The sequence below is a fragment of the Octopus bimaculoides genome, chromosome 29, assembly GCF_046866305.1.
Source record: "Octopus bimaculoides isolate indiv1 chromosome 29, ASM4686630v1, whole genome shotgun sequence".
NCBI lineage: Eukaryota > Metazoa > Mollusca > Cephalopoda > Octopoda > Octopodidae > Octopus > Octopus bimaculoides.
Window position 1 is genome coordinate 16,486,625 of NC_142956.1, and position 27,500 is coordinate 16,514,124.

At 40.2% G+C, this 27,500-nt stretch overlaps 1 protein-coding gene and 2 long non-coding RNA genes across 7 annotated transcripts in view; 1 reads left to right on the forward strand and 2 right to left on the reverse strand.

Annotated features, from left to right (window-relative positions):
- LOC106873413 (neuroglian) overlaps positions 1-3,055 on the reverse strand; it is a 67,459-nt gene extending 64,404 nt beyond the window's left edge. For 2 of the 5 annotated variants that reach the window (XM_089344861.1, XM_089344867.1), the window contains exon 1: positions 2,528-2,940. The gene's annotated coding sequence lies outside the window, so the exon portion shown is untranslated. Of the gene's footprint in view, positions 1-2,523 lie in introns of all 5 variants that reach the window. The other 3 variants (XM_089344865.1, XM_089344862.1, XM_089344864.1) reach the window with 2 other exon arrangements.
- A 4,142-nt stretch (positions 3,056-7,197) lies between these two features.
- The window catches only part of LOC149130377 (uncharacterized), a 156,508-nt gene continuing 136,205 nt past the window's right edge, over positions 7,198-27,500 (reverse strand). Inside the window, exon 3 of the long non-coding RNA XR_016238910.1 lies at positions 7,198-10,270. This is a non-coding gene — a long non-coding RNA (uncharacterized LOC149130377). The remainder of the gene's footprint in view (positions 10,271-27,500) is intronic.
- LOC149130378 (uncharacterized) lies at positions 13,532-17,165 on the forward strand. The gene is made up of 2 exons (XR_016238909.1): positions 13,532-13,743; positions 15,462-17,165. It is a non-coding gene; the product is annotated as an uncharacterized LOC149130378 (long non-coding RNA).

Below are 27,500 nucleotides of genomic sequence, written 5' to 3' on the forward strand. Positions count from 1 at the left end.
AATCGACCCCAGGATTTATTCTTTGGAAGCCTAGTACTTATTCTATCGGTCTCTTATGCCGAACCGCTAAGTTACGGGGACGAAAAACACACCAGCATCGGTTGTCAAACGATGCTGGGGGGACAAACACAGACCCACAAACATATACACACACATACATATATATATATATATATATATATATATATATATATATATATGTATATACGACGGGCTTCTTTTCAGTTTCCGTCTACCAAATCCACTTGCAGGGTTTTGGTCGGCCCGAGGCTATAGTAGAAGACACTTGCCCAAGGTGCCACGCAGTGGGACTGAACCCGGAACCATGTGGCTGGTAAGCAAGCTACTTACCACACAGCCACTTATTATAACAGGAGCCCCACCCCATCCCCGTAAAACAGGAATCAAAGGGGTCCGTGGGTAAAGAAAGGGTTGAGAAACACAGGCACATGTAGAACAGAATTTAGCCCCGAGATACATGAGGTCCTGGGCAAAAGCCTAGCCCACCCAAAGACACGCAATACATTGTTATCGTCGTTTAGTGGCAGGTCAGCCAACATGGAAGAGGCCTATGATCAAACATATTGCAGTCGTGACCACCTCTGTTTATTCTTTATTCTTACGTGCAGGTAACTCCAGGACACAATCCAATGAGTCCTTTTTTTAAGACAATAGTCGCTTGAAGGAGATAAGACGATTCGGGTGTTCCTTTTAACAGATCAACGGACCACGTAGACGTCCAATCAATGAGTATATATATATATATATATATATAGGTAATCTTCAAGTTTAGGGGGATAAAAAATAAATAAAAATATTCAAGGGAAGTAACTGAACGTCTTACCAGTATTCTCCGTACATCTCTGTTTATAAATAAATCACACACGTGATTTGATTGACGTTGGGGTTAGGATTAGGGTTAGGGTGCGATTTATTTATAAACAGCTAGAAGAAAACGGATAATACTGGTAAGTCGTTCAGTTATTTCCCTTGAATATTTTAATTTTTTTTATCCCCCTAAACTTGAAGATTACCATATATATATATATATATATATATATATATAATTCTTTTACTTGTTTTAGTCATTTGACTGCGGCCATGCTGGAGCAAATCGACCCCAGAGCTTATTCTTTGTAAGCCTTGTACTTCTATCGGTGCCTTTTGCCGACGTAAACACACCAGCATCGGTTGTCAAGCGATGCTGGGTGGGGGACAGACACACAAACATATACACACACATACATACATACATATATATATATATATATATATATATATATATATATATATATATATATATACGACAGGCTTTAGTCAACCCGAGGCTGGTAGAAGACACTTGCCCAAGGTGCCAGGCTGTGGGACTGAACCCGGGACCACACAGCTACTCCTGCAACTGTGTGTGTGTGTGTGTGTGTGTATATATATATATATATATATATATGCCTAAAGCGTAAATATATACTGATACGTTATAGTAATACATAAAATTATTCACACACACACACACACAAGTATCTACAGATTATATTACACATTTATCTACAGATTATATAGCTACAGGTGTGTCCTTAGAAAAAGAAATCAAACTGTAAACACAATATACACATTTTATATATATACAGAGAGAGAAATCTATATACAAGCAAAACGTAAATATATATCTATATATATATATATAGGTTATACATACAGGTACGCTATTGTTAGTAATATATAAAACAAATACACCTTAAAAATTATATAGCAGGTGTGTCCTTCGGAAAGCTGACCAAACTATAAACACTATACATGCACACACACACACACACACACACACACACACACACACACACACACACACACATATATATATGTATATATATATATAATAGATACACACGCGCATATGTGTGTGTGTATCTATAAATCTTTCAGTAATAAGTTCGTCTATAAATATATATATATATATATATATATATATATATATATATATATATATATATGGCGGAGATAAAGAAAACGTACACCACCCGTTTTCGGCGTAACAAAAACCCTAAACCCTAAAACTAGTTATTTTAGATGGAGGACGTAGTTCAAAGAAATTTCGTGATTTATTGGCGGAAAGAGACTTGAATAAGTATTCAGGTAAAACTTCGAAATCCCAGCCAAAACTAAACACACACACACATAAATATAAATTATATTTCAGTTTAAAGTTATCTATATGTATTGTTAATTTTGGGTGCGGATGATTGTTAGTTATTTCAAAGTAATTTTATGATTTATCGATGGAAAAGGACATCAGGTGAAACGTCCCAGCCAAAACTCATTACATATAAACACACACAAGTGTGTGTTTATGTGTGTGTGTATATATTTTTTATATATACATTTATTTATATATATATATATATATATATATATATATATATACACACAAGCAAAAGGTGAAAATTATTAGATGAGGATAAAATAAAAATTAAAAGTTGCTAAAATGGCGGCGGTCATTAACGAAAATACGTGGCCTAAATTACTTACTTACCTGGCTGACATGACCTGCTTAAGTGATATTCAAAATATTGAAAGAAAACTAGGAAATGACAGCAGCAGCAGTGATAGTAGTCATAATGGCGCTTGCAGTAGTAGTGGTGGTGGTAGGAATAGTATTCGTTATAATGGTAGTAGTGGTGGTGATGATTTCATAGTCAACAGGTGACCAGAAAGACCTGTTGCAAATTTTTAAAATAGTGTATGGCTCAGGTGTGGTGGAGCCCAGTGGTTAGGGCAGTGGACTCGCGGTTTTGATTCCCAGACCGGGTGTTGTGAGTGTTTATTGAGCAAAAACACCTAAAGCTCCACAAGGCTCTGGCGAACCCTGCTGGGATGGTGGCGAACCCTGCCGTACTCTTTCACCACAACTTTCTCTCACTCTTTCTTCCTGTTTCTGTTGTGCCTGTAATTCAAAGGGTCAGCCTTGTCACGCTGAATATACCCAAGAACTACGTTAAGAGTGCACGTGTCTGTGGTGTGCTCAGCCACTTGCACGTTAATTTCACGAGCAGGCTGTTCTGTTGATCGGATCAACTGGAACCCTCGATGTCGTAAGCGATGGAGTGCCAATTAATTAATGGCTCAGGTGTGGTAAGAAGTTTGCTTCTCAACCACATGCTTCTGGGTTCAATCCTAATGTGTGACACCTTGTGTGAGGGTCTTCTGCTGCTGCCCCAGCTTGATCAAAGCCTTGTGAGTGGATTTGGTAGACGGAAACTGAAAGAAGCCTGTCGTGGTAAGAAGCTTGCTTCCCAACCACATGGTCCCAGGTTCAGTTCCACCACATGATGGCACCTTGGGCAAATGTCTTCTACTATAGCTTTGAACCAACCAAAGCCTTGTGAGTGGATTTGGTTAGAAGGTAACTGAAAGAAACCTGTTATATATATCTATGTATGTTAAAGTATGCATATATATGTGAGATTTTACGATTTTTATATGTTTATATTTGGATATTTTAAATTAACTTCATGAACTTTATAAAAAATCTCTGAAGAGGCCTAGCGAATCATCCATGTACCTCTATTTCATCTATCAATTACTTCAGCCTACTCAAGTTATATAGATAGAATGAGGCATGTCACCCCTAGACTGAAACAGCTGTAAGTCATTGTCCCATTTTTGGTCACAAAATGTCCTTTTTTAATTACTGATATGACATAATATGTCGCATGTGTTTGTATATTGTTATTATTGTCCTCTTAGTTAACAAATAAACATGTAAATTGACATAATACAATGTCTGCAAGTTGATGAATACCACCTATTCCCCTCCATTTTCTGATTGCTATATAATAATACATATCTATATATTTATTATGAGGGCTCATGATCAGTGGTTAGGATGTTGCACTCATGGTCAAGAGTTTGTGGTCTTTCAGTTCCTTGACCACTTGGGGCATTGTGTTCTTAAGCAAAATGCTTCATCTCATATTGCTCTGCAACTTCTTCTTCAGCTGTTGTGTGGTACCCTGCACACTTGTTCAGGCAATGTGGATTTGATGGTCGGAGTAAGCTAATATACAACACATACGCTGATTACTTCACACAAATCAGTTGCACAGGTCAATCAGCAAGTACTGAATGTTTATGTCATCTATCGGAAATTCCATCATAGTATGCTCCACTGGATGTGTAATGTCAGTGTGGATTCACAACAGAGTGTAAGTGTCCTGAGAGAAAAGTTGGACATCAGAGGTGGCATGCAAGAGGGACAACTGCGCTGGTATGGACATGTGTTGTGAATGAATGAGGACTGCTGTGTGAAAAAGTGTCAAACCCTAGCAGTTGAGGGAACCTGTGGAAGTGGTAGATGCAAGAAGACCTGAGATGAGGTGGTGAAGCACGACTTTCGAGCATTAGGCCTCACCGAGGCAATGACAAGTGACTGAGACCTCTGGAGATATGCTGTGCTTGAGAAGACCTGGCAAGTCAAGTAAGACCATAATTGTAGCAACCCAAGATCAAGCAATAAAAACAAACAGCTTGAGAAAAAATATATATGGAGAGAATGTGTCAGAAAAATGTAGAGCCTGTGAAACTTGGAATGAGACATTGGCACACACTGTATGCCCCAAGATGACACAAGAAGAATATAAGAAATGGAAGCACGACCGGGTTATAAAAGTTTTACACTGGAAACTTTGCCAGAAGTGGGGATTTGAAGCTGGAAACACATGGTACGATCATTGAGTCAAAAGAGTACTCGTGTTGGAAAAATGTAAGATTTTGTGGGACTTTCCTATCCAAACAGACAAGATATTAAAAAATAATAGACCATACATAACAATTATAGATAAGGAAAAGCAAAATTGTTTACTAATCAACCCATCATGCCCGTTTGATTCCAGGATCAAAAAGAAAGAGGAAGAAAAAAAAAATACAATCCCTTAAAATTTGAAATAGGAAAAATTTGGAGTATGAGAACTGTAAAGGTTGTGCCTATAATGATTGGTGCATTGGGAATAGTAAGCAAAGATATAGACGAAATGGCTGAAGGAGATTGGAATAGAATACCTTGTAGAGCTCCTACAGAAAGTTTGTCTGTTAGGGACAGCTAGGATTATCAGAAGGGTTCTAAGCACTTGAAAGACTGCAGAAAACTTGTGGATACCTAAAGTTACAGGTAGTAACTCACCACCCACATAGATCCTACCAGGAAGAAGACTGAACCTGAGTCAAACCAAATAATAGTAAGAAGAAGAAGAAGAAGAAGAAGAAGAAGAGGAAGAAGAAGAATACCGAACCTGAATCAAACCAAATAATAGTAATAATAATAATAATAATAATAATCTCTAAATGCTGGAATGTGAAAATTTCATGTGGTTTTTTTCCAGGGTGACTCACTATCACCACTCCTCTTCTGTCTAGCCTTAATACCTCTCTCAAAATTGCTCAATGATGCACAGTACAGTTATAAAATATTTGATAAAGATATAAATCATCTCATTTACATGGATGATTTAAAGCTCTTTGCAAAAAATGACCAACAACTCAAAGGCCTACTAGCGATTGTTAAACAATTCAGTGATGACATCAGAATGCAATTTGGCCTCGATAAATGTGTAAAAGCTACTTTTATCAAAGGAAAAATGACAGAAACAGCTAATGTGACCTTGACCAGCAGAATGTCATAAAAGAGTTACAACCAGTGGAGAGCTACAAATACCTAGGGGTACTTGAAGGGGACGGAATCAGGCATTCAGTGATGAGGGAAAAGATCAGAAGAGAATGTTATCGCAGGGTGAGAGCAATACTTAAGACAGAGTTGAATGCAAGAAACAGGATCGAAGCGATCAATGCTCCAGCCATACCAGTTGTGACTTACAGTTTCAATATCATTAACTGGTCAATTACTGAAATATGTAATCTTGACAGAAAAATACGAAAACTGTTGACAATGCATAAAATGCACCACCCTAAGGCAGATATAGAACAACTTCATCTGCCAAGAAAAGAAGGGAGGCATGGACTTTTACAACTGGCATTAACAATGAAGATTGCCACAATTGGCCTAGACACCTACCTGAACTCTGAGGACTGGATGTTAAAACTTGTCTCAAAACATGAAAACAAGAAAGCATCTGTCTCAGTAACAAAGGAATATCTACGATATAGTTAAATTTGTTGAACTAATTAGAAACCTAATTAAGCAGGTGATGTCATTTCACAAGTTTCCCTGGTCTGAATACGTACTGGTGTCATAAGTTAAAAGACCCTAATATAATTTAATACATTCAGAAACCCTTTCAGTTCTGTCAGTTTGTTCCTTCAACTCTGTCCAACTCCTGGTAAATTGAAAAATATCACCCCAAAAAATAATATTAAAACAAAGACTGGAAAATTTGGTATATTTTTTATTCCACATTACACGTATTTCATTACAGTTTAGGAAAGGATATTGTAAATACAATCCTTTCCACTAAAGGCGCAAAGCCTGAAATTTTGAGTTGATGTAATCGACTGCAGTATTTGACTGGTAATTACTTTATCAATGCCAAAAGGATAAAAGGCAAAGTAGGCTGCAGTGGTATTTGAACTCAGAACCTAAAGATAGATGAAATACCGTGAAGCGTTTTCCCTGGCATGTTAATGATTCAGCCAGTTTGCTACTTTCTGTCTTAATACTAATAACATTACCATAGTCAACAGCAACCACCTGATGAACCTACATGAAGCTATTTTCCATCAAGATGTCCCTAAGTCCTTCTGAAATTTTGGGGGAGAGGGCTAGTCGATTACATTGGCCATGGTGCTCAACTGGTACATACTTTGTTGACCCCAGAAGGATGAAAGGCAAAGTCAACCTCAGCAGAATTTGAACTCAGAACATAAAGATGGACGAAATCACGCTAAGCATTTTGCCCAGCATACTAATGATACTGCCAGCTCCCCACCTTAATCCTTTCCACTAAAGGCACAAGGCCTGAAATTTGGGGAGGGGCCAGTCGATTATGTCGACCGCAGTACTCAACTGGTGCTTGTGTTATTGACCCCAAAAGGATGAAAGACAGAGTCGACCATGGTGGAATTTAAATTCAGAACATAAAGGCAGATGAAATGATGCTAAGCATTTTGCACAACATGCTAATGATTCTGCTAATTTGCTGCCTTTATAATAATACAAAGAAAAAAAAGGAATAAAGACAAAAAGCTGGTGAATTTTTATTTATAAATTTATTTTTATTTCTACAAAATTTTATGATATTTAGAAGTCACAGAATCACAGCTTTTACATAAAGAATAGGTTATACATAGTAAAAAAAAAGTTATATACACAGGCAGAATATTTTTATTTAGGGAAGGGATTATTTTTGCATCACACATACAGACACACAAAAGTTGGAGATGATAGAAGTGAACCCATGTGAAGAATAAAAATTGGAGACAAAAGATATGAAGCTGGTGAGTGGCTCATGAGAGGGAAGTAGTGCCAATGAGATTGTCTGTATACCAACCGTATAGCTCTGAGGGCGGTTTGGAGAACTGTGAGAAGATTTGGGCCTCAACATAAACAACAAGTTGGCAAAGTTGTGGCCCATTTACATTCCTATGGTAATGCCAGATATTTGCTGGCTCACCTGTGTGTGTGTAAGTATAAAGTTTGTCCTATCAAAGTGCTTGTTAACCTACAATAAAAAATTATGCATGTGTGCATATAGGGTTATTTTATCCAATCTGAAGAATTACTAATAAGAGATATTCTACGTATTTTTCTACATGTACATCAATGTACCTCCTACACGCACACATACACATGTATGTTTATGAATTTGTTTTGCAAGATTTTGGATGTGAAATCGTGTGTTGAAACAAATGGTGTTATATTTTGGGATGGCTACTTTATTGTTCTTGCCAAATAAACACATGCACTATATATTCGTTCTTCATTTGTTTATTATTGTTCTTGTTTTATCTCATGTCCTTTGTCTGGAAATCTTTTGTCACACATGCATTTGCATCTGTATCTGTGTGTGTGCATGTGCATATGTGCATGTGTGTCTTTTGTATGGGTATACATGGGTTTATATTGTTTGTAACAATGTCTTCCCCCCCCCCCGTCTTTGATTATCATGTTATGTCATGTGGTGATGGTGGATGTTTTTGTTCTATTCATGTATTCTGTTGAGGCTCAGTTTGTCTATTACAATGTCTGTGGCCTCCGTAATCTGCTTAAATGTCATATCTGTTCTGTGTGTTGAAATACCTTAACCTCTATATCATTAACCAAGCCTCTATGCTTTAATTTAGTGTGTTGGTAGAGCACAGATGATCTTTTCTCCTCTTTGAACTCGCACCAGTGTTTGTTTATCCACTCCTCTATGCTACATGTCATCTCTCCAATGTAAATTGTTGTCTTGTTTTTGCACTGTCCCTCATTACATCGTACAGTTAACCTATGGGTTTATCTAAAATACTCCATAAATGGGGATGTATTGAAAGGATATGCTCTACAGATCGGGGATTTTATAGGGGTTCATGGCCTTTCTACTACTTTAATCCATAGATTTATCTTCTTTAATGTCTTTTTAAAAAGATAAGCTAGTTTGCTACAAGCAATTCCATCAACAAACACTCATATTTTTTGTTGCCATACTGATGCTAAAACAGATAACTGGAGCCTGAACAGCCCTTTAACTGTTTCACATACCTCTTTCAGTCTGTTTGCAATAATCCAATGTGATGTTCACAAAGGGATGTTATTAATACAAAATCCACAGGATTAATGAAAGAAAGGAAGTGGACCTAGCAGAAGTTTGGACAGTAATATCTCACTTTACAAGGCCCCGTTTTACCAGACCCCGGGTTTATGAGTTTGTGTGCGTAAGTCTAGTGTGAGTGAAAGTGATTTAGAAAACGATTATAATGATAATATTTTTATTATAAATGTGCCAGTGGCATGTAAATGCACCCACTACACTTTCGGAGTGGTTAGCGTTAGGAAGGGCATCCAGCTGTAGAAACATTGCCAGATCAGATTGGAGCCTGGTGCAGCCATCTGGCTTGCCAATCCTCAGTCAAACCGTCCAACCCATGCCAGCATGGAAAATGGATGTTAAATGATTATGATGATGATCTCAAGGCAGTGAGCTGGCAGAATTGTTAGCATGCCAAGTGAAATACTTGGTACTTTGTTTGCTGCTACGTTCTGAGTTCAAATTCCACTGAGGTCAACTTTGCCTTTCATTCGTTCGAGGTCAATTAAATAAGTACCAGTTATGCACTTGGGTTGATGTAATCAACTTATTCCCCTCCCACAAGCAGCCCTTGTGGGAAAATTCTTGAAATCATCATAAATGATCTCAACATTCCTTTTACAATATTCTTTACATTCTACTGTTGTTTTATTGCCATTTATTTACGAGTATTAAAAATTTTAGAGGTAAAATATTTTTCTGGGAACGAATTACGATTTATAACATTGCTACTTTGGGAAATTATCGCTCTGCTTTATGAGTTTTCACTTTACAAGGAGTCTCTGGGAACAAATTAACTTGTATATCTATATCAAGGATTTAATGTATATTAGATATTACAGAGTGAAAGAGTGAAGGCAAAAAGAGATAAGCAATTATATGAGCCTAATTTCAGTCAATCAAAATTGAATCTTTTGTTGACCACTTCATAAGTACAATTCTTCTGATAAGCTTTGATACAGTTTCCATCTACTCAGTTTTACCTTCAAGGTATGGATTGACCCAAGGTTGAAGGAAATGACACTTACCCAACATACTGCATAACAGGATCAAACCTGAAACCTTGTGGTTATGATACAACTTTTTAGCCCCATAGCCATGCCCACTGGGAATTATATTCATAAAATTATTAGTTCTATTAATGAGAAAAATAAAAACAATTTACCGAAACCTAAATTTTGACATGAATTCAGTTACTTTTCTGAATGAATACATTTGTGTGCAGTTAAGTTACTTCTACAAGAGAAAGATTTACCACGGATTTCATAGTAATATGGCTTCTCTTCTGTTTGAATACATTTCTGAGTAGTGAGGTTACCTTTTTGAGAGAAGGATTTTTTTTTAAAGATGTCACAGTGGTAAAATATGCTTTTCCTGTATCCTTTGGAATTTCATCAGTAAAATCAACCTTTTTACCATTCGAGTTTCATACAGGCTTTTTCTTCCACAATCCACTTTCTATAATTTTTCTCCATTCACTGGAACAGATATTTTCCATCTACAAAAGACTTTCTTTAATTCCAATGTCATCCAGTAATCTGAAACATCAAAGAAACAGTATAAACTATAAAGGATACTTAGAAAGAAAATTAATTTTCAATCTTTGTATAATGATAAACAATAGCTGGACACTGCGTTGGTTACAAAGATGTGTCCCATTTGATTCTATTAATGGAATGGCTGGCTCATGAAATTAATGTGCAAGTGGCTAAGCATTCCACAAACACATGTACCCTTATCCTTTAACATTTAGTCTGGCCATATGTGGCCCAAATACCTGTTTTATGTTTAAACTGACCAGATCCAACCTCTCACACCTATCCTACAATGTCATCCTAAAAATATACAAACACACCATTGCAATCTTGAAGCTACAAAATAATGCATAATTCAAAACAATGTGAATAAATAAGCATTACATTTGAGAAAAGAAACCTGAAATCTAAGGGGACAACGTAGTTCTCTGAGAGGTTCAGCAGGACACAGAATATGACAAGGCTGGCCCTTTTGAATTACAGGTACAACTCACTTCTGCCAACTGAGTGAACTGGAGCAACAAAAAACAAAGTGTCTTAGTCGAGGGACACAATATGCCACTGGATATTGAACCTATAACCTTATGATTGTGAGTCCAATTCCCTAACCACTAAGCCATGTAGCTTCCCTATTGATAAACCAGAGATGTATACTTTTAGTTGAACAACTTCAGTTTGTTTTGTGGGGACTGGAATGCCAAAGAATAGACCAACATTTCCTCTGCATGTTGTAAAAGAGGACTAAATGAGTTTGAGGTAGAATTTGTACTTCAACCGTGTAAAACCCCCCACCAACAATAACTACCCCAAACAGACCCCTGGGTTGGAGGGTTGTCCCCCAAATGTTGCAAAGGGTTCACCTGCTAGGAGTAGAGAATCACCAACAGATGGTGGATGCAGCAATGTGCTGTTTTAGTGCATGCTTCTATACAACTGCTATGACGTTATACAATTAATTAATCAAATTGTAATTCATTAATTACCATACCTGGGTAATTACAGTGAAGATTACACATTTAATACTAATTATATTATACAATTTTCTTCTGTATGTCATAAAGAGGTAACTAAAAGAGGTTGAGGTAAAAGTTGCACTCCAGCCTTGTAAAACTCTCATCAGCAACGATTATCTAGACAGACCCATGGATTGGAGGGTTGTCACCTGAGTGGTACAAAGGGGTCATTCACCAGGACAAGTAGGGAATTACCAACAAATGGTGGATGCAGCAATGTATTGTTACAGCGCATGTCCCCATACTGCATTATACAATTAATTAATCAAACTGTAATTCATTAATTACTATATAAGGCAGTGCTCCAGTCAAACATCTAAAACAAGTAAAAGAATATCTGGATAAGTACAGTGAAGGTTACATATCTAATATTATACAATTTTGCCTCTGCATCTCGTAGCCAAAAACAACTACCCAAAACAGACCCATGGGTTGTGGGGTTGTCTCCTGAGTGGTGCAAAGGGGTCGTCTTCTAGGAGTAGGGAATTACCAACAAATGGCAGATGCAGTGCCACATTCTCCCCATATTACTATTTCTACAATGATGATGACTTTCTGCACTTAACAAACAAGGCTCTTCACTCCGTCAATCACAATGCTTTGTGGTCAGTGCTAAACAAGAATGGAATTTCTAATAAGACACTCATTCATCATCTTCATCATTTAACAGCTTGTAGTGACGTCATTTGGCGCCAAAATACAGTCGCCATTACTGCGTTTTCATCCACGCATGCGCAGGGAATAGTTCCGGAAGGAACACAGGAAGAGTCCCATGCGCATGCGTGGAATTCAACATCTAAACGTTCCCGCTCTTTTCATTCTCCTTTTCTCACTGGCCGGCGAAGAAGTAACACAGGTCCAACAGAGCTCTCTCACATGAGCGTGGTCGTATATCAAACTGTCTCTCCAACATTCCAACTCTGGAGACAGCTCACAACAACATTCCGGCGTCTCAGCAACCATGCCTATTTTCCTCCATGAATAAATATTGGGTGACACGTAAAAGCACCCACTACACTCTCTGAGTGGTTGGCGTTAGGAAGGGCATCCAGCTGTAGAAACTCTGCCAAATCAGATTGGAGCCTGGTGTAGCCATCTGGTTTCACCAGTCCTCAGTCAAATCGTCCAACCCATGCTAGCATGGAAGGCGGACGTTAAACGATGATGATGATGATGATGTTTCTGGTTTAGAGACTGCGTTATCCGTTCTTAAATTTTTGCTTAAAGTTTGATGTGAGGAATTAGTTATTTAACCTAAAGGTTGAATAAAGAAGATATTTCTTACAAGCTGTTGTCCATGTTGGCATGGGCTGGACGGTTTGACCAGGGCTGGTAAGCAGGGACTCTGCACCAGGATCCAGTCTGGTTTGGCATGATTTTCTATGGTTGGATGTCCTTCCTAACGCCAACTACTCTGAGAGTGTAATGGCTGCTTTTATGTACCACTGGCATGGGTGCCATTTGCACAACACCATGGCTGCAATTTTGCTTGGCTTGATGTGTCATCTTGTCAAGTATGACATAATGGCAAACGTCTTGGCCATTGCCTCCATGAGGCCCAACACTTGAAAGGAACTCAGCCACTTTGCCTCTGTCAGGCCCAATGCTCACAAAGAACTCAGCCACTTTGCCTTCGTGGGGCCCAATGCTCAAAAGGAACTCAGCCACTTTGCCTCTGTCAGGCCCAATGCTCACAAAGAACTCAGCCACTTTGCCTTCGTGGGGCCCAATGCTCAAAAGGAACTCAGCCACTTTGCCTCTGTCAGGCCCAATGCTCACAAAGAACTCAGCCACTTTGCCTTCGTGGGGCCCAATGCTCAAAAGGAACTCAGCCACTTTACCTTCATGGAGCCCAACGCTTGAAAGGAACTCAGCCAATTTACCTTTGTGTGGCCCATATATACATACACACAAACAAGCATACATATATACAACAAATGATTCTGATATCAAAATTCTTTTTTTGTCATATCCGTTTTCTACACAGTCGTTAACACCCAACAAGCTTGTTTTTTTCCATTTTTTTTTTTTTGTTTTTATGAAAAACTCCGACTCAAAATCCCCCACCTCCGCGCCACCCTGCTGTCTAAAAGCTAAAACGAGCGGTTGTTTTGTTTGTTTCTGTATACGTTATCGTGAATCAGTAAAAGGATCACGCCAACGCCCAGTCGCTAAAACGAAAAAAAACCCCAGTCTAACAGGTGTTCGTTATCGCAATTTTGTGAGATTTGGCTGTTATTTCTAGCATGTGGATAGCCTACACACCGTTATCTCCCATAGCTGCTGATGACATATAAGACAGCAATCTTCTCCCTCTTATTAGTTACCAGCCCCTCTATAATCATTTCTCAGCCTCACTTTTACTTAGATTTTACTCTGCATTCAACGAAGAAAGCTGTCGTGTTAGGATCTACGGACCAAAAAGTAAGAATACTAGAGGACCGGAGCTGAAGACAATAATAGGTAAGTAAAACAATTCGGTATACTTGCACATGTGGTCCAGATCGACTATATGTAATCTGAACCGAAGTTGTTTTATATGACACATTCTACCAGTGTCCCAATTTTGAAAGTGTTTCGTTAAGAAAACAAGTGTTGCCCGTCAAACCCCAAAGATCCTGCTGTTGTTCTATTGATAATGTTGTTGTTTTGATGTTATTTTTGCTGCTGTTTGTTGTGTAGAAACCATAGATGTTGGTGTTCTGTTTACTGCTGTTGTTTCCACTGTTGCTGCTGTGATAGATGTTGCTTTTTTTGCACCTATAGTAGTCACCTGGCTTTGCTGTTGCTTTTGCTGTTGTTGTATTGGAGGTGCCTACAACAGTGTAGTTTTTTTTAAGCAAAATCACAGTTTGTAACCTAACAATTTCAAAAATTTCTTCTGAATTAGTTTTTTCTTTTTCTGTTTAGAATTTTTCATAATAACCCTTGGTGGGATATATTTATAGTTGACTGAATGGATTAGTTAGCTTCATTCTTGAGGATCATCTGTCTATTGGACTATTGTTATAGAAAGGATTTGTCATTTTCTAGTTTCTTAGGATGACTGCTATATTTATTGACAATATTTTACATATATATATTTACAATTTAAAATGACCACCCTTTTGCTTTCACCATAGCCCTTAATATTTTCTCAACTGTTTTATCACCTCACAATTCGTTATACCAGTCATTATCAATGCTGTAGTTTGTTAACATTTTGTTTGAGCCACCAAATTTAATTACACAAGAATGTTAGGAAGCCTTATACAGAGTTTGCAACTAATTTAATAAATAAAAAAGTTTCAGTTTCTATTTGAATAACGAGGAAATTAATTGTTTAAATAATGGGTAAATGTATATGCTGCCCCTGGTAAATGATGGACTGATCTGTTGACCATCCATTTTTGTGTTAAAAAAGTCAGTCCCCTTTGTTAATGCTACATAACCTTTCTAAATGATGGACTGATCTGAAGGGGGCCCATTTAATCAGTTAGACATAGTAGGTATCTTTTTTAAAACGGGGGCCACATTTTTCATTAACGAAACACTTTGAAACTTGGAACACTAGTAGAATGTGTCATATAAAACATCTTTTTCTCTTAGTCTTCTTAAAAAAAAAAGAAATCCATAAATTATTCCATGTTAAAGTTGTCGTATTTCTGTAATTTCAACCAATCACTGATGTCCATTCAGCCGATATACATTAAGCGCCGACTACATAAACAAACGATTCTGAAACAATTAACCCTAACCCTAACGTTAGGGTTAGGGTTAGGGTTAAAGCAAATTTAAAATGAAAAAAGCAAATAAAACGAAGGTATGGAGATTAAATACGCTTTACATCGCTTAATCAGCCAAAGGAGTAAATGTAAACAACTGAATACTTGTCAGTGATTGGTTGAAATTATCGAAATAAGACAATTTTTTACATGAAATAAATTCGAATACAAAAATATTTTTCTGTTCTAAAACACAAAATAGATAAGTATACGAAGTTTGAAAGTCTTTCGGTACCAAAAACACTACGTAAAACATTAATGAAAAATGTGGCCCCCGTTTTAAAAAAGATCCGGAATTTGTACAATAGAAACGAAAGTAGTTTTGAGCAGGTTGGTACCAAAATGGTTCAGCCTGGTTGATATTACTATCTTTTATTAAAAACAAAAGTTATATGTTTTCTTGTTCCTCTTTTGCAGATGAGAAAGCTGGAACCAGCACATCCACCACTGCTGGAGTCTGCCCTTACCTTGCAGTCATCCTTTTCATAATTGTCGCCCTGTGAATATCTCGTAAGAAATGCCAGTGTTGTAACGCTGTGCGCATGCGTGGAATTCAGCAACCAAGCGTTCCTGCTTCTATTCTGTCTCTTTCTTGCTGGCCACCAATTGAGCATGGACGTGTTTAGCTGTCTCTCTCTCCATCTTTCGAACTTACGCTCGACAGCTCGCTTACATCTACATACCAACGTCCCAAACAACCATGCTCACACACACAGAAGCTGTAACAACAAACAAGAGCTAAAGATGTTTATATTTACCACCTGAATAAATGTTGTTTAAGTTGATAGTCTGGAGTTCAGCGTTCCGTTATATCATCATCATCGTTTAACGTCCGCTTTCCATGCTAGCATGGGTTGGACGATTTGACTGAGGACTGGTGAAACCGGATGGCAACACCAGGCTCCAATCTAATTTGGCAGAGTTTCTACAGCTGGATGCCCTTCCTAACGCCAACCACTCAGAGAGTGTAGTGGGTGCTTTTACGTGTCACCCGCACGAAAACGGCCACGCTCGAAATGGTGTCTTTTATGTGCCACCCGCACAAGCCAGTCCAGGGGCACTGGCAACGATCTCACTCGAAAATCCTACGGCAGCCAGTCAGGCGGTACTGGCAACGGCCACGCTCAAAATGGTGCATCTCATGTGCCACCCGCACAAGAGCCAGTCCAGGGGCACTGGCAACGATCTTACTTGGCTTGCCGGGTCTTCTCACGCACAGCACATTTCCAAAGGTCTCGGTCAGTAGTCATCGCCTCGGTGAGGCCCAATGTACGAAGGTCTTGCCTCACCACCTCAGCCCAGGTCTTCCTGGGCCTACCTCTTCCACGGGTTCCCTCAACTGTTAGGGTGTGGCACTTTTTCACGCAGCTATCCTCCTCCATTCTCACCACATGTCCATACCAGCGCAATCGTCTCTCTTGCACACCACAACTGATGCTTCTAATGTTCAGCTTTTCTCTCAAGATACTTACACTCTGACGGGGTATTCACATTGACATTACACATCCAACGGAGCATACTGGCTTCATTCCTTGCGAGCTTACGTATGTCCTCGGAAAGTCAGGTATACATCTAATGATGTATAACCCACTTTCCTATACCAGCATCTCACAACCACCAAATACTGTCCTCATTTATTTGTCATTCTTCGATATCTTTCTTCCCATAATCACATTTAATGGTCCATTGCTAGGATTTAAGTTGAACAATCAACCTCTCTCTATTTTAAACCATGATTTTTGTAAAAATTAAAATAAAAATAATAAAAATCTTTTCCCACCGCCATCCACACAAAAAACAACAAAAGCAACATCAACAACATCAACGAAAGAAACACTACAAAAACTGCAAAATTAACAAATAAGACGAAAAAAGAAAAGACAATACAAAAATTGATACCCCTTCCCCCACAACCAAAAATTCAACAACCAACAACAACAAAAACAACACAACCACTTACACAAGCAAACACAGGTCCATACAACATGCCTTTTCATCGTTATCCCCATTTTAATTTTGTTTACTTTATTTTCGTCCCCATCGAAAAGAAAAAAAACTCTACATTGTATTTATCCCCTCTATGTTGAGACTTGTGTGGCTAATAAAAGAAATGTATCTATCTATCTATCTTTTTATCTTTATTTATCTATCTATCTATCTATCATCATGGACGGACGGTAGACACATCGGCTCCCATGTAGGTTGCATTTTTCACCTCTTAAAAGACCTATTTTGTTTTAAAATTTTGTATAAGTTGTGTATAACACAAAATACTTCGTGAACATATATTTTTCAAATCGGAAATAGCTCTATTTAGAGCCTTATTTCCAAAAATTCAAACATATCTTCCTCGTTCCTAGCCATATTCTTTAAAACGAATATGGCTAAGGTTTTCAACGAGGCCGACTTCCCGCTCCTAATGCCAGAGGCGAAAACACTTAATGCCGTTCCGCATGAACGCAGACAAGTGATGAAGAAGAGCAATGATTCTGAGTCAACTGCTGCTGCCTCAACCACCACCACTACCACCATCACGTGTACAAACTCTGCTGCTACAGCAGTCTTGCCTGCCACCGTCACCAGTGACAACAACAACAACGACAAAGACAACAACAACAACAGCAACAACAACGACAACGACACAAATGTCCTTGCTAACACGACCACTGTCCTCACCACTGCTACTACCAGTGACAATAACAACAGCAACAACAACAGGACACCGACCTTCAACACCAACACCACCACTACTTCGACAAACTCTGCCGCCACTACCACCACCTTTGAACCTGGCAGTACCAACACCACTGTCAATACCACCATCAACAACTACAAGACGAACAAGATAAACAACACCACAAACGCCACAAACAACATATCTGCCAGCATCACAAAAACAAATTTTGCCGATGCAACGAAAGAAAAAAGAACAATATTAACATTCACCCAAAAACAAATCAATGACACAAAATCCCTTCTCACGAAAGAAGGTGACACTGTACAAATACACATACCCAAAGCAATTATTGAAAATACAAACAAGAAGCACATATCATACAGACTTATCAACAAGAAAACGAAGCGACCGGAGAATTTCTCCACCCAAAAAATTGAGATTTGTCTCAAACCGATATGGCCCTTTCAAAGTCATGTTACTTGGGGACGAAAATTTGCCACGGTCCTAGTACGCTTTAAGAGCGAACAGTTAGCGAAGGAATTTTCAACACTCTCTCTCCACACAGATGACTTGGTGATGATACCGAGTTATCTTGGACAGAGAGTGACGAAGGTGACAGTAAAGAATGTCCCTTCACAAGTGGAAACACAGTGGATAGTAGGTTCTATATGCCTCGAAATGGAGGAGGCAAATATATTAGAAATTGCTACTGCAGAGGAGAAAAACTGGGAAGGGGGAAAAAAAGTCGAAGTCCTCCTCCACATCACTGAAGAGGAGTGCCAAAAGATCCCCACACACATCCAACTGGCAAAGGCCCACAAGTTATATGTAGTGGTGGAAGGAAGGCGGCCACGTTGTTATGTATGCGGCAGCGAGGCACACCTCAAGGACAGTTGCCCAACCGCCGCCAACCAAAAAAAGCAACAAGGGCAACCACCAAAACCCGGAAAAAAAACCCTACTACCAACACCACCATCAACAATCAAAACAAGAGAAACACAAGCAACACTGGCAACTGAGACGACAACAGCATCTGCAAAAACAACAAGTGAGGAAGCAGGGGAAAAGAAAGAAAATTCCAAGACTGTTTCCCCCTCCCCACACCTCACACAAATAACAAGCCATCAGCACCAACAAAAACAGCAACACAACCACTCACACAAGCACACACAGACGCTCACAATTTGCCCCTACCCCCTTCCGATTCCTCAGAACCTTCGTCGGAAGATGAAAGTAATGAGGAATGGCAAATAGCCCAGAAAGGAAGGAGGAAGAGGAGCAAGAAAAGAAAAGCAAACACAAACAAAGCAGGGAGATACACAACTCCCGAAAACACTCCAGACACCAACACAAGCACACACAACTACAACACAAGCAACAAAACCCCAAAAGCAAGTACACACACAATGCTCACTGCCATCAACACAAAAAACTCAGAGTTGATGGAATACATCAACACAAAAACAAACATAACAAACGAAGACATAAAAACCAGCAACCACCCATACACAACACCGCCAGAACACATCAAAATACTACACATAACACCAACCCTGCACCACACACTAAAATCTATTTTTCCAAAGGCAGTTGGCAAATGCCAAAAATACCTGGAGAAAAAACTATATAGTGATCTCCTCGAAGAAAACCCGAAGGAGGAGACACAAAAACTCTCAAACGGTAAGTGACTCTCTTTATAAAACTTTAACACTCAAATCAAAATGATGCTCAAGATTGGTTGTGTAAATGCGCGTGGCTTGGGGTCCCCTTGGAAACAAGGGTACCTCCTAAATGACATAAAGTCACATAAACTAGAAATCATAGCCATAAGCGAGACCAGACTCCATGATCCGCGGGCCCTATCGTCCATGTTTGGCAGACAGTTTAACATTTATTTTTCTCCCTGTCTGCCGAGAATGGGCGGTAGTGGCACGGCGGTACTCTTTCGCAAGAGTCTGGATCTCGAAGTAAAGACAGTATTCATAGACCCGGAGGGTAGATTGGTTGTTCTGGATGTCGATGGCAGCGATGGGTGTGCTTTTCGACTCATATCAGTATACGCACCACCTTTAACAGGTAGGCCGGATTTCTTTCGACGTCTAGAAGTATTCCTAGGAACGTCTCGTCCTTTACTTTTAGTGGGGGATTGGAATGCTACCTTGGACACGCATCTAGACTATGTGGGCAGAGATAGGAATAGACGGGGATGCAAATGCCTCAAAGACCTGCTCAGACGCTTTCAACTGTCTGACAGGTACCGACTCGATTACCCGAATGCGCCAATGTGGACATGGACAAACCGCATCGGGTCGTCGAGATCGTATCTAGATAGAATACTGTGTAGGAGAGTAGATAGAGATAGCATAGGGTGTCCACAATTTCACATAGTCAGCTACACGGATCACAAACTTGTGACGTGTACGCTAGACTTAGATAAGACACATAGGCAGGGCTCCGGTTACTGGAAACTAAACGCGTCTTTCCCGTCGAGACCAGTTTTCAGAGACCGGATTAGCACGTTAGTAAAGAGGGCTTTGACAGGAGCCATCATCAATAACAAATGGTGGTTTGCCCTCAAGAGAGCAATAAAAGCAGAAGCGGTTAGGTATAGCAAAGCACTAGCCATAGACAGAAACAGAGTAGAGGGTGAACTAGTTAAGAAGCTAGAAGAGGCAATTAGAAGTGGCATCGCATCCGACGTTTTGGCGGCGAGGTTGGCCCTTGACCAACACTTCAACGCCAAACACGAAGGGTGCGTTGTCAGGGCTAGGATGCGTGCTCTAAGAAACGAAGGTGTTGGAGCCGCACGAGAGGCCCGGGTGGCGGAGGCGCAACAGGGCAACAAAGCCACCATTCGGTCTCTGGTGGACGAACAGGGGCGCGAACTGCTCGAGCCAAGCAAAATGTGTGAGGCCTTTCAGCGGCACTTTGCTCGACTGTTTGGGACGAATGGCGAGCGAGAACGCAGGGTGGACTTCAGTGCCTACCTGCACAGCCTGCCACGACTCTCGGCAAGAGAGGCGGAGTGCTGCGAAGGTGCCATCACGGCGGCGGAAGTGAGGGACGCGATGGCGGGATGCTCGAGGGACAAATCTCCGGGTTTGAATGGTCTGCCCTACGAGCTTTACAACTGTAAGCCAGACTTGTTTGGAGACGTCTTGGTGGCGGTGTACTGCAACTGGCAGCAAAACGGGAGCATTCCCGGTTTTGTGAGTCGAGGAGCCGTAACGCTGCTGAAGAAAGATCCAAACAAGGGGGACGTCATAGATAACTTTAGGCCCATCACTCTGCTCAATGCAGACTTGAAAATTTTGGCCAAGGTGTTAGCCAAGCGGTTGGCGCTTGTCATCGAGAAACTGATCGGCAAGGCGCAAACGTGCGCGGTGCCGGGCAGGAGCATCCATGACAACCTCCATCTGATGCGCTACATCATAGAGAGGGTAGTTTAGGAACCTGGCATGGGTGGGGCCCTGATCAATTTAGATCAATCGAAAGCTTTCGATAGGGTAGACCATCAATACTTGGAGGCTGTCCTCATAGCAGCCGGCTTCGGTCCCATTTTCCGCGGCTGGATGGCTGCCTTGTACAGAGGCATCCGTTCGGTAGTTCGCGTCAATGGGCATCTATCAAGACCCTTCGACATTGCACGTTCGGTCCGTCAGGGATGCCCCCTCTCGTCGCTTCTGTACGTGTTGACTCTCGAGCCACTACTGCGGAAGCTGGCGACGCTGAGGGGCATCCCGCGAGAGTTGGGATGCGGGACGAGCGTGTCGGCATACGCGGACGACGTCACCGTCATAGTGTCTAGCCAAAAGCACATCGAGCTTGTCGGCGAGACACTGAGAGACTACGAAGCGGTAACGGGAGCGAAAATCAACCGGGATAAGTCAGTGGGCTTGCGGCTCGGCACCTGGAGAAGCAACCCCATGCCGTCAAGTAGCGCCTCCGTCGTGGGACGTTGGACTGACGGTCCGGTTGAGATGCTCGGGGTCTGGTTTGGTCCAGACCTCCAAACGGAGAAGAACTGGGACGAGATAACGAGAAGGGTGGCCACTCTAGCCCGGCAATGGGCCGAGAGGAAGCTTTCCCTGAAAGGTCGGGCGGAGGTGGCGAACACGTACATCGCGTCCGTCATCTACTACCGCCTGACCGTCGTTCCTTGTCCCGACCCTACCATCACCAAACTGGAGCGCATCCTCTTCCGCTTCTTGTGGAAAGGAAGCGTTCCGATGGTTAGGCGATCCGTTTGCTGTCAACACCCGTTAAAAGGAGGACTGGGCATGCCGTGGTTGATGATGCGCAGACACGCGCTGAGACTGCGACATCTCCGGCTCTACGTAGACAGCGGTGAACAGGTGTGGTCACCGTTTGTGCGGCGCGCTTTCCCGCAGCTCGTCTCCATGACCGAACTGCAGTCATGGATCAAGAAGAGGCCGAGGAAGGGCGAATGGCACCGCGAGTGTCGCGCTGCTCTTCGGCAACTCCAACAACCCGGGTCAACCTTGAGCAACTGCATCACAACTAACGCATTCTATAGTGGATTAGTGGAGGGAATGTACGACGACGATCTCGGGGCGAACCTGGGCGTCGACGAGGAATACCTGACCCGCCTGTTTAAGACGACCTTCGGGCCGGGACCTATGGACAACTTCCAGAGATCCCTGGCCTGGCAGTGCTATCGAGAAGCACTACCCGTTCGGGATAAGCTCTACAGGCATGGCTCGAGAAACACGGGGCCGACCTGTCCGAGATGCCGGCAGAGCGACGAAACCGTTCTGCACGCACTCGTACAGTGTCCCACCATTTCCGAGCTGTGGGCTTACGTCGAACAACTGCTATCGCGTGTGGGACGAGTCGGTCTATCAGCCGAGTCTATCGTGAATATTGTCGCGCCTCCTTCCTTTAAACGGGAAGGAAGAGCTATTTTCATCGTACTTGTGGCTATGGCGAAAGAATGTGTATGGTGGACGCGTCTGAAAGGTCTAGAGACAAAGACTTTCCTCTCTGGGCAATCTCTCATCAACTTCTTCAAGTATCACCTGAAGAGGAAGTTGAGAGTAGAAAGGGAAGTCTTGTCTAGTGAATGCTTCAAAAAAAGATGGGTGAATGTAGCAAGGATGGCACGTGTGAACGACGGAGCCATCTTGAGCATAACCCTATGAACAAGAAAAAAAAAATAAAACAAAAAGGCAAAAGAGAGTCACTTACTGTTATAGTTTCTTCAATGAGAATATTGACCAAGGTTACCGTGGTCTTTTCCGTGGGCTTTTCCTTCCACGGCTAAACCTAAACTGTCCTCCCCTCTTTTTACACGAGAACATTACTGTGTGATACACGATCCCTATTGATCGGCCTTTCCTTTTCTCTTTTTTTTTTCGATCCCTTTTGATCGAACTGCTCCTTTTTCCATTCCTACGATCCCTTTTGATCGACACCACCAATTTTTTTTTTTTTTCCTTCCTTCCCCCTCCCAAAAAGAAAAGCTCTACATTGTATTTGTCCCATCTTCGTTGAGCCCTGTGTGGCTAATAAAAGAAATGTATCTTTATTTATCTATCTATCTATCTATCAATCGGTTTATCGATGTATTGGGACTGTTCTCTATATCGATCCGTGTATAATAGTCAACACTTGACCACTTAAAGCTGCTGACGGTTTTTCCAATATTTTCACTTGACTAATTCCCCCTTTCCACCCCCCTACAACTATCACTGTCATTATCGATTTTGGAACTCCCACTCTCTGGCTATCTTCTTGCTTTCTCTTTCTACTCCTCCCGCCCTTACTGGTTTCTCTCTCATGTTATGATTGCCTCCCCTTCTCTCATTTCGATATTCCTTTCCTATTTTCTCTCCTTTTTCGTCCCTCAGATCTTTCACTCTTTCACCTTTTCTCAATAATTCTACCTACTCTCTCTTTCTCTAATTCACTACTATTTCTCATTCCCTCCTTTTCCCCCGTATATTCCTCTCTCCTCTTCTATTAGTACTCTAACGTTAAAACTAAACCTCCCCTTCTTCCCTCCCTCTCTCTGTTGTTTTACATATTCTCCCTTTCCATAGTTTCAATACAACTCACTCCTCCGCCTTCTACTCATCCCTCTAGCATTATTGCTGCTATCTCCTCCTCGTGATTATCTCCCTTTCGCTCTTCCACCCTCTCTCTATTATTTTACCCGTTCTCTCTTTCCCTATTTACAGCTACTTTCACTCCTCCCCCTTTTCTTCTCCTTTCGCCTCTGTCATACCGTTTAACCTTCTTACTCCCACTTTAATTGTTACATGTGTACCACCTTCCTCTCTTCTCTACTCTTACCACTCTAACGTCAGTACTAAACCTCCCCTTCTTCCCTCTCTCAGTCATTTTACATATTCTCCCCTTCCTTGATTTCAATACAACTCTCTCCTCTCTCCTCCACTCTTTCGCTCTAACATTGTCTAATTCCCTTTCCCCTGTTCTTTCCTATTCTAAACCCCCTCTCTCCCTCCTTCTCTCTTTCACCTATTACCTCTCCCTACCTCTCCGTTACCCTCCCACTAGCGGCTCTGCTACTCACTTCCCGCTACTCTTTTCTTCTCCCCCTCCCTTCTCTGCTTATTCATTACCTTCCACTATTCCCCTCTTTCTATTTACTGTTCCCCCACCCTTTTTAATCGGCTTCTGATACTACTAAGCAATCCTCCCCTTCTTACTCTTTGTTCTTTATTTTTCTTCTTCCTCAAACTCCTCCTCCTTGCTCTCTTTCACTCTTTCTCTCTCTCTCTCTTTTTCTGTCTATCTGTCTCTGTCTCTCTCTGTCTGTTTTTAGCTTGTGACTACAGACCTCTCTCTATCTCTCTCTTTCTCCCCTTCGTTTTCTCTTTATCTTTCTAAATTTTTTCTCCCCCTCCTTTACTAATGACTGCTGCTCTATCTGACCATATTCTCTGCTCTGATACATAACTCTACACATCCTTACCCCCTGTCTCTGTCTGTCTGTCTCTCTCCTTCTCTCTTCCTTCCAAGGTATTTTTTTCTTCCCTCTCCACTTAAAATCGTCACTATACTCCCCTTCCCCCCTCTCACTATTGCTTACTACCTCTTACACTACCTCTAATTTCTATTCTCTTTCTTTCTCATCTTTAATTAAGATGTCAAGCTGATTTCAGGAACATTTGACTGCTATTTCTAGCACAGTCGAGTGTAGCTCAAGGAAGCTTCTATATGGTTTCTCTGTCAGCTAGAAATAACACCCAAAATACTTCTCGAATCCACCACTAAATGCTCCCTCGATTCCCTTCTTTTTCTTCCTCCTCCTCTTCTTCTTCTCCTTTACCTTTTCCTTCTTCAGTTTTCATTAAAAAAATGTGCAGTCCCACTGCATGGAACTTTGGGCAAGTGCCTTCTACTATAGCCTTGGACTGACCAAAACCTTGTGAGTGGATTTGGTAGATGGAAACTGAAAGAAGCTCATCCATATTCAATTATAATGTATTACGTTTAAGCTGGTTCTCATACTTTTCCCTGAGGAGAAGTTTACATTTTTAACATCGCCGATTCCTATGGATCGCATACATTGTAATTCTTCGAAACATATGTCGGAATAAAAGTATGCAGTTATAATATGCGTTTACTCCATTCTTTAAATTTATATATACTCAAATACCCAAAATATCAAGGAGTTTCTACCTTATAAACAGGAGTTACACCACGGTTATTTTGTGATCTTTGCTACCCTGATATCTATTAACCAATTTATTTTATCCGAGTTATTTTTTACTTGGAGAAAATAAATACATATAAAAAAAAAAAAAAAATATATATATATATATATAATAATGATGATGATGATGAGACATATAAATATGTGTCAACCCAAACATACAGTTCACAATGGAATACAACCAAAAGGAGCTCCTATTCTTGGATATACTAATTAAAAAAGTAAACCTAAAAATAGAAACGGACATATTTTACAAAACCACAGATGTCAAACAATATCTACTATTTGATTCATGCCACCCAAGACACACTAAAACAAACACCCCCTTCAACCTTGCAAGAAGGATATGCACAATAGTGTCAGAACAAAATACTAGAGACTATAGACTACAAGAACTCAAAAACACACTAATTGACAGACACTACCCAGTTCAACTCATAGAGGATGGAATCAGACGTGCATCACAAATCGACATAAAAAACTTAAGAAAAGTTAAACACAGCAACACACCTTCCCCGAAAATACTGCCATACATATCCACATACAACCCCAGAAACAAAGAAGCCTTCACCATCATCACCCAAAACATACCAATGCTACATAAGGACCCCAAATTAAAGGAAATTTTACACACACACAAAATCATTAAAAGCTACAAACAACCAAAATCGAAAAAGATCCTCACAAAGGCAAAATTATTTTCCAAAATAACAGATACGAAAGTGAAAAAATGTGGTTGTCCAAATTGCGCAACATGCCCAAACATTCTAGAAGGTTCAGAATTCCTCTTCAAAGAGGGACAAAAATTCAAAGTTAAATCTGACTTTACTTGTTGCTCAGAAAACCTTATTTATGTAATAAGATGCTCGGGCTGCCACGAAAACTACATCGGGTCCACAGGATTAACGCTCAGACGCAGATGCACTCTGCATCGACAGCAGATTGCATGCCCAGAATACCGAATGATACCCTTTAGTGAGCATATTGAGAAATGCGCAAAACAAATGCTACCACAATTTATAATCTTTCCTTTCTATCAATGTGCCATTAATACACCAACACAAATTAGATTGAATAAGGAAACCTTCTTCATTCAAAAATATAAACCCAAACTCAACCATTGCTAACACTTTTAAATAAGGAAATTCACCTCACTGAGAGGAAAAAATTATAGAGCAAAACCTAACTTCGAAACCAAACCATGATAAATTAATCAAAATCTACCAACTTCTACATTTCGATTATCTCCCTTATACCGGAAGAAATCCCTAATTACCTCCCCCTATCTAGAACTCTTTTATTTACATACGGGAGCGTAGATGTTACCATGAAGTAGAGAAATTTGAAAAGACAACACGAAACCGGTTATTTCTCCAAATACAATGGTTATATACCAAAAAAATGTTATAACATTTTTCTGACATATTTTAAATATATACTTTAACCATGTAACACAAGCCTTCTGTAGTTTTTTCACTCTTGTTTATCTTTTATACATCCAACCACATGCTTTCACATACAAATTTTCTCACCTATATATATATATATATATATATATATATATATATATATATATATATATACATATATATATATATATATATATATATATATATATATATATATACATATATATATATACACACACACACACATATATATATACATATATATATATATATACACACAACACACATATATATATATATATACATATATATATGCATATAATTCACCAATCAAAATAGTTACAGCCTAAAGGGAGATAATTGAGAAAGACTTGAAAGTTAACATAAGATCGTAATCATTTAAAGTAAAGTAAAAGTAACAAATAATCCAGAATCTTTGTCTGGTACCGGATCGATCCCAAAATCTAATCAGTTTGTGCCTGTCATGAGGCCAAACATCCCTGAATCCATGCAGCAGTTCTTGAGATATCTTGTCCACGGACAAACAAACAAACATGACTGAAAACAATATCTCTGCCTTCGCTAAGGCAGAGGTAAGTAATGTAGTCCTAGATACACGATGTCTCTCTTATAGTCAGTTACAGTTGGAATGTCTTTAAAATAAGATA